Source organism: Rattus norvegicus, chromosome 9, assembly GCF_021556685.1.
Source record: "Rattus norvegicus strain SHRSP/BbbUtx chromosome 9, alternate assembly SHRSP_T2T, whole genome shotgun sequence".
Classification (NCBI taxonomy): Eukaryota; Metazoa; Chordata; class Mammalia; order Rodentia; family Muridae; genus Rattus; species Rattus norvegicus.
This window is the reverse complement of record NC_141542.1, coordinates 76,009,715-76,016,071: the sequence shown is the minus strand read 5'-3', so window position 1 is coordinate 76,016,071 and position 6,357 is coordinate 76,009,715. Positions and strand designations below refer to the sequence as shown.

Genomic DNA, 6,357 nt, shown 5'->3' with positions numbered 1-6,357 from the left:
ACGGTGCTGTCCTCTGGGAGCTCATTCTTTTGTTAGGGAGAGAATACACAGGGTTTCAGTGTTGAGCAAACTGCCAGGTTCCCTTTGATGCTCACAGAAGCCAGTGTGGCACTGACATCCGCTAGTCTTTCTGGGCAGCATTTCTGGGTACCACACACCCTCTCAAATGCAAAGCATCTGAGGCTTTTCTCCAAAGATAAAAATCCTTCTCCCTGGCCCGGTGAGATGGCTTAGCAGAAAAGGCTCTTGTTCACCAAGACTGTTGGCCTGAGTCCACCTATATGGTGGAAAGACAGAATCAACTTCTGAAAGCTGACTCACACACACACACACACACACACACACACACACACGGCAAATAAATACAAACGCAATTCAAAAACATCTTCTTTCCTGATCTTGGCTTTCCACACATTTTCAGCCCCTTGTCCTTCTCCTCACCCCAAGGTAATTCTGTTCTTTAAGCATCCATCCAAACAAGGGAAATTTCCTTGGGAAGTGTTCCGCATTCTCTTGCTTCTGAGTCAGCTCCTCTGTCTGGTCATTCGCTGAAGTGTCATCTTCCAACTCTCTCTGAAGGGAGGTCTGAGTAGATGTTATCAGACCCTAGAGGGTCTGTTTCTGCTCCGATCTCTTGATCTTTTCACCACAGTTTCTCCAGAGCCTCGCTGTCCTCTTGGCTTACAGTCTCTGGGTGCCAGCAACAGTTCATGCTGTACACGGGGCTCACTGAGCCCTGCTAAGGGCTGAACCTTGCTGTTCACCCCTGGGCATTACTACACTCCTGGCTACATTTCCCTCTTACATTAGGCATGGAAGGGCCCTTTAAATTTTGTAACATTTTGTAACTGGAGCAAAAGGACACTTGGCAGATGGCTGGTCCTGTGCTCTGCAGCAGATTCACGCCTGACAGGTCAATAGGCTCTCACCGTGAATTGTTTGCTTCCCCCATTACTCTTTCATTGTGGCCCTTTTACTTTTTATGTATTTTCACTTATTGGGCTGTTGTCTGTATCCTCCACTGGATGATGTGTCCTCTGTGAGGACAGGGTGTTGTTCTTGGTCCGCTGTATCTCAGCCTTTCCAGGGCCCCAGTGTTTATTGGGTAGAATGCACCCAAGCCCTCCAAGGTGAGACACACGGCCACCTCGGGGAGTCTAGTGACCTTACCTCCCTGGCTAGCCAGCTTTGATGTAGACAGGAAAACAAGCTCCAAGAACAACCTGTCTGAGAAATGAGATAAACCAGGCTAGCGTGAGTTCTGGGCAGCAGCCTTGTTGAGAAACAAACTCAGTGTTTCAGGAGTAAGGCTGTGCCCTGGGGCAAGGTTTTCAATGTAGGAGAGATATTGGACCTTCTCGGGAGAGCGCACTTGGTTCATGTACTAGATGTCATTTTAAATAACCTCTGGGATCTTGAATGTACTTACCATTTTGAAGTAATTAAGTGGAGACAGCTTCATCCAGCTCCTTCCAGTTTCTGCCGGTCTCACCCTAAGGCACAGTTAGGTAGTAGGTGGGGAGATGGTTTCTCAGGAAACCCTGACGTCTTAGGCCTGAGCCTTGGGAGAGCCAGAGGTGGGTACTTCCGGGAGAGGCTAGGCTGGCAAAGGAGAAGTTCAAAAGTTCTGGTTCAGTGCAGGGTTGGGGTGGGAAGCAGGGTGAGGAGAGGGAGGGTGGGGAATGGGGTGAGAGCCAGTGGAACTCACTCAACCCAGGAATCAGTGGAACAAGCCAATGAGGGCCTGGCACGGCACCGTTGTGTGAATTAGAAGATGCTGCTTGAGCAGAGGATGGGAAGGGATGGCTCCTCACAACTGTATGCCAGGCCCTGCTGAGAACAGAAGGAGCCAGCCAAGCCTTGGGACAAGCCAAGGACCCACGTGTGACTCTCCCTGGGAGGCTGAAAGTCTCTCGGGAGCTGGCATGGTGGTGCTTGCCTGTGGTCCCAGAACTTGAGAAACTGCATGAGAAAGAAAGAATAAGACAGGGCCAGCAAGATGGCTCAGCAGGGATAGCCATGTGCCTGGACAGTCTGCCAGGTCGATCCCGGAAGTTGCCCTCTTATCTTTACACACACACACACACACACACACACACACACACACACATTCTCACACGTGTATACACACACTCACATACACATACACTCATACACGTACACTATATACTCATATATACATATACACACACTCACACACATATATATATCCTCTCACACACATACACACTCACACACATATATACACATACTCACATATACACACATTCATACGTATACACACATACACACATGTGCACAAATTCAGACACACTCTAACAGACATATACACACATAAAATAAAAGTCATATGTACACATATACACTCATACACACACACATATATATATACACTTACATGTATATACACATACACACATACAGGCACACTCACACACATATACACTCATATATACATATACACTCATATACACACACTCACACACATATATACACACTTACATGTATACACACATATACACATACAGGCACACTTTCACACGCATATACACTCATACATACACACTCACAAACATACACATACTCATACACACACTCACACACACATACAATTTAAAAAGAGAGTGGGCCAGCCTGGGTCATAAGGATTATTCCACCAAACAACAACAAACACACACACCCTGGCCACTTAGGTAATCATGTCCCAAGCAAGAGTAGCTGTGGCTGTCCCAAAGCTTGGCTGGCTTTCTCCTGCTCTCATGGGGGCCTCCTCTACAGCTGTGAGGAGATATTCTTTCCCGTCCTCTGCTCGGAGAGCGCCAGGCCATCTTCTGCTTCGGTCAGTCAGTTGCTTGCTGTGTTAACCCTCATGGCAGAACAAAACTGAGTACAACAGAAATTTGTCTGTAAGAGTAGACAAGAGTCCTTTCTCTCCATAACAGGTTCAAACTCTGCGTGTCAGGCTTGGCAGCAAGCACCTTTGCTACTGAGCCATCTTAGCTGGCTCTGAGGCAACTCTGATCTCTTATGTGGCTAAGACCACTCTCGTAGCTGAAAAGCCCATGCTTCTGTCTCAGAGGTAGCCACTGTGCTGATGATGGAAGAGCTCCTATGTTTCCAAGACATACCAAAGCAGGTGTTTATGGGAAATCTCCATCCTTTAAAACCAAAGCCAAGGCTCTGATAAAAACTTGGGGCATGGATCTGCAGTTGCTATTCCACCATTGCCCAGCAGTTGGGGAGGCTTTTCTTTGACCTGATTCTAATCCCGAGGAGCTAATTGTTCCTCATTATCTACGGAAGACAGATGAGAAAGAATTATTGCCACCTCTGGTAGTGTGGATGCGAAAGAGAAGGTCCATTTGGGTAGGGTGTATAGTGAAGCCTGTGCAGGTTGAAGTGACATTTCTGCTAAGTTCTCCAGCAAAGACCGAAAAGGAAGTAAAACAGGTGTGGCAGTTCCTGAGGAAGCTGCCGATAAGGGATGTTTCTCATCACCTCTACAAAACACCTGAGGGGAACATCTTGAAGATGTTTGCTTTGGTTTGAAGTTCCCACCCTTTCAAAGGCTTCAGCCTGTCCTTGCTCTGGTACCTGTGGGACAGAACGTCACGGTGGGAGCACATGCAGAAGAGAGCTGTTCACTTCATGGCTGGACAGGGAGCAGAGTGGGAGAGTGTTGGGTTGGCTCTTCCTGAACAAGTGTGAGGGGAGTGCACAAGTGTACAGGGAATGCACAAGTGTGAGGGGAGTGTACAAGTGTGAGGGGAGTGTTCCAGCCCTGCAAGGACAATCCAGCCTAGAATTCCTGCCCTAGGGAAGACAGAGACAAGTGGATCCCCGACCTTGCTGACCAGCCAGCCCAGCTGAATAGGTAATCTCCAGGCTCAGGGATAGACTCTTGTCTTAAACAAGGTGGAGTACGGTGGCCGAAGACACCAGCTCTCAGCCTCTGACCTCCACATGCATACTCACACACACGTGTACACACACATCACCACACACAAGTGATCAATGCTGAGCTAAAACCAAATCTTATCTTGTGCAGCTGGCTTCTAACAGGGAGGGAATGTCTCTCTAGTGCAACAAGGGGGCTCCCAGTCTCAACTGTCCCCACCTCCTTGACCCAGAGAGGCCCCACTTTACCCTTTTTAAATTCCACCTGCAGCTTCTCAACAGCCAGAGTGGCTCAAACCAGTGCACACCTGTGGGAACCAGAGGTGAACGGTCCACGGATCTCTGCTTTAGTGGGAGGACGGTTCTACATCATTAAATAATATAGGCGTGTGGGGGCGGGGTATCGAATGTCAGGTTGAAAGGAAGGAAGGAGCTGCCTGCTGGCTCCAGCTGCCTCCGCCCAGCTCAGCGTGCTTTAGAGTCTTGGGAAGACAGCCAGGCTTTCATGCAAAGTCTACCAAGTACATTTATTTTGTTTTGTTTGTTGAAATGTTTTCTTATGTTTTCTAGGATGGTGTTGAACTGATGCTCCTCTTCCCGGGGCTGGGATCACGGTGTGCTCCACCCACTTTGTTTGTTACTTTAAAATGCAGGGTTTGACTGCTGTTCAATCTCTGATCGCCCACTTCCTCACCCCAACTTCTGCTTAGGGATTTTCTAAAGCAGATTTATTTATTTAATGTATACAAGCACGGAAGAGGCATCGGACCCCATTACAGATGGCTGTGAGCCACCATGTGGTTGCTGGGATTTGAACTCATGACCTCTGGAAAAGCAGCCAGTGCTCTTAATTGCTGAGCCATCTCTCCAGGCCCTGTGTAGGGATTTCTTAATGGACAATTTGGAGGACTGCAGGTTCCTTGATAGCCCTTCACATCTCTCATGATGACCCAAAGAGTGCACTCGTCTTTAGTCTTGGTTGGAAGAGTTTATTTTCTTTGGTTTCTTGCCTCTGTTACAAGGTTTATTGTCATTTTTAGATGTCTTGATTTCTTTTTTTATGTTTATTCTGTATTTGGTTTGTATATCTGTGTGGGTGTGTGGGCCACCATGCATTGTAGAGGTCAGAGGACAACTTGAAGAAGTCGTTCCATCTTCCCACGTGTGGGTTCTGGGGATTGAACTCAGGTTTGCAGACTTGCACACAGATCTCTTTATCCACTGAGCAGTCTAACCAATCCTCGTTGTTGAGTTTTAAATGGTAAACATTGCTGACACTGCTTTCTTTCCCCCTTCTTTTCTGTTTGGTAGATGAAGGGTGACAGTGTATTCTTCCGTGGGGAAAGTCTTCCTTAGGCACTGGATTAAGCCTCCTTGGCTCCCACCCTTACAGACTATCCTGAGACATCTCTAGGCCTAAATTCCTCTTCTGCTCTCACCACCTGGGATCTTTAGCACTTTTTATTTTCATGGGGTAGCCCTTCTATGCTGGTTTGAAGGTAAAAGTTCTTGATTTTCCTACTTAAAAAAAAAGGAAAAAGAAAGAAAAAGACTCTTCATCTATTACAGAGATCAAGCGGCTAATGGGACTCTGTGAGATGTATTTTTATATTATCCGTGCCCTTCAGTAATGGGTTACTAACTGTCCATGACATTTTAGTAAAATAAGCAACAGGTCCATTCTCTTGTTGTGGACGAGGAAACAGGGTAAGATGTCAGTCAGCAGGAGGAAACATGACGTCACTCCCTGGGACCTACACAGAGAGCTTTGGGTACAGGCAGCTGGCATGCTCTTCTCTCCATGTATCTAACACCTTTTAATTGAATACCCAGCTGTGGCAGGTTGTGGCCAGGCCTGTACAAGCCACTCCAGGCACATAGGCAAGAGGATGCGAACTCTGCCATCAACTCATTTCAGTAGGAGGGGAGGCTGTGGCTAACAATCGGCCTCACCTGGGCACCACCATGGGCACAGCAGGTCAACCCTTCCCTTGACATCACAGCCATCTGGGCTTTTACTAGCTGGGCAGCAAAGGCTGTCTTCCTTAGTTTGCTTTCCTGCAAACGGATAATGAAAAGATGGCTACAGGTTAGGTCACAGGACAGGACTCAGGTAGAGTGACTGTGTAGATGTCTAGTATTATTATGCACCACAGGATGTCATGCTATGTATGCATAGGCTCTGCTAGTTTACAGGTTCTTTGAGGATCACTACTGCACCTAACTCTCCACTAACACCATTGTGCAAAATATGTTTCTGGCTTTCCATTCAAACATCTTTCATAGGCCTTAAATATGTTAGCAACTTCCTGAGCACCCACTGTGCTCTGACTAAGTACCTAGCTAGCTGAGTGCCTACTGTGCTCTGACTAGGTACCTAGCTAGCTGAGTGCCTACTGTGCTCTGACTAGGTACCTAGCTAGCTGAGTGCCTACTGTGCTCTGACTAGGTACCTAGCTA

The 6,357-nt window shown here is 47.4% G+C and overlaps 1 long non-coding RNA gene across 1 annotated transcript; it reads right to left on the bottom strand.

Moving 5' to 3' along the window:
• Positions 1-376: 376 nt before the first annotated feature.
• Positions 377-4,249, bottom strand: LOC148003745 (uncharacterized). Its single transcript, XR_015629138.1, has 4 exons — positions 4,147-4,249; positions 1,709-1,962; positions 1,430-1,602; positions 377-1,227 (listed from the first exon to the last, which is right to left on the bottom strand). It is a non-coding gene; the product is annotated as an uncharacterized LOC148003745 (long non-coding RNA).
• Between the last annotated feature and the right edge of the window lie 2,108 nt (positions 4,250-6,357).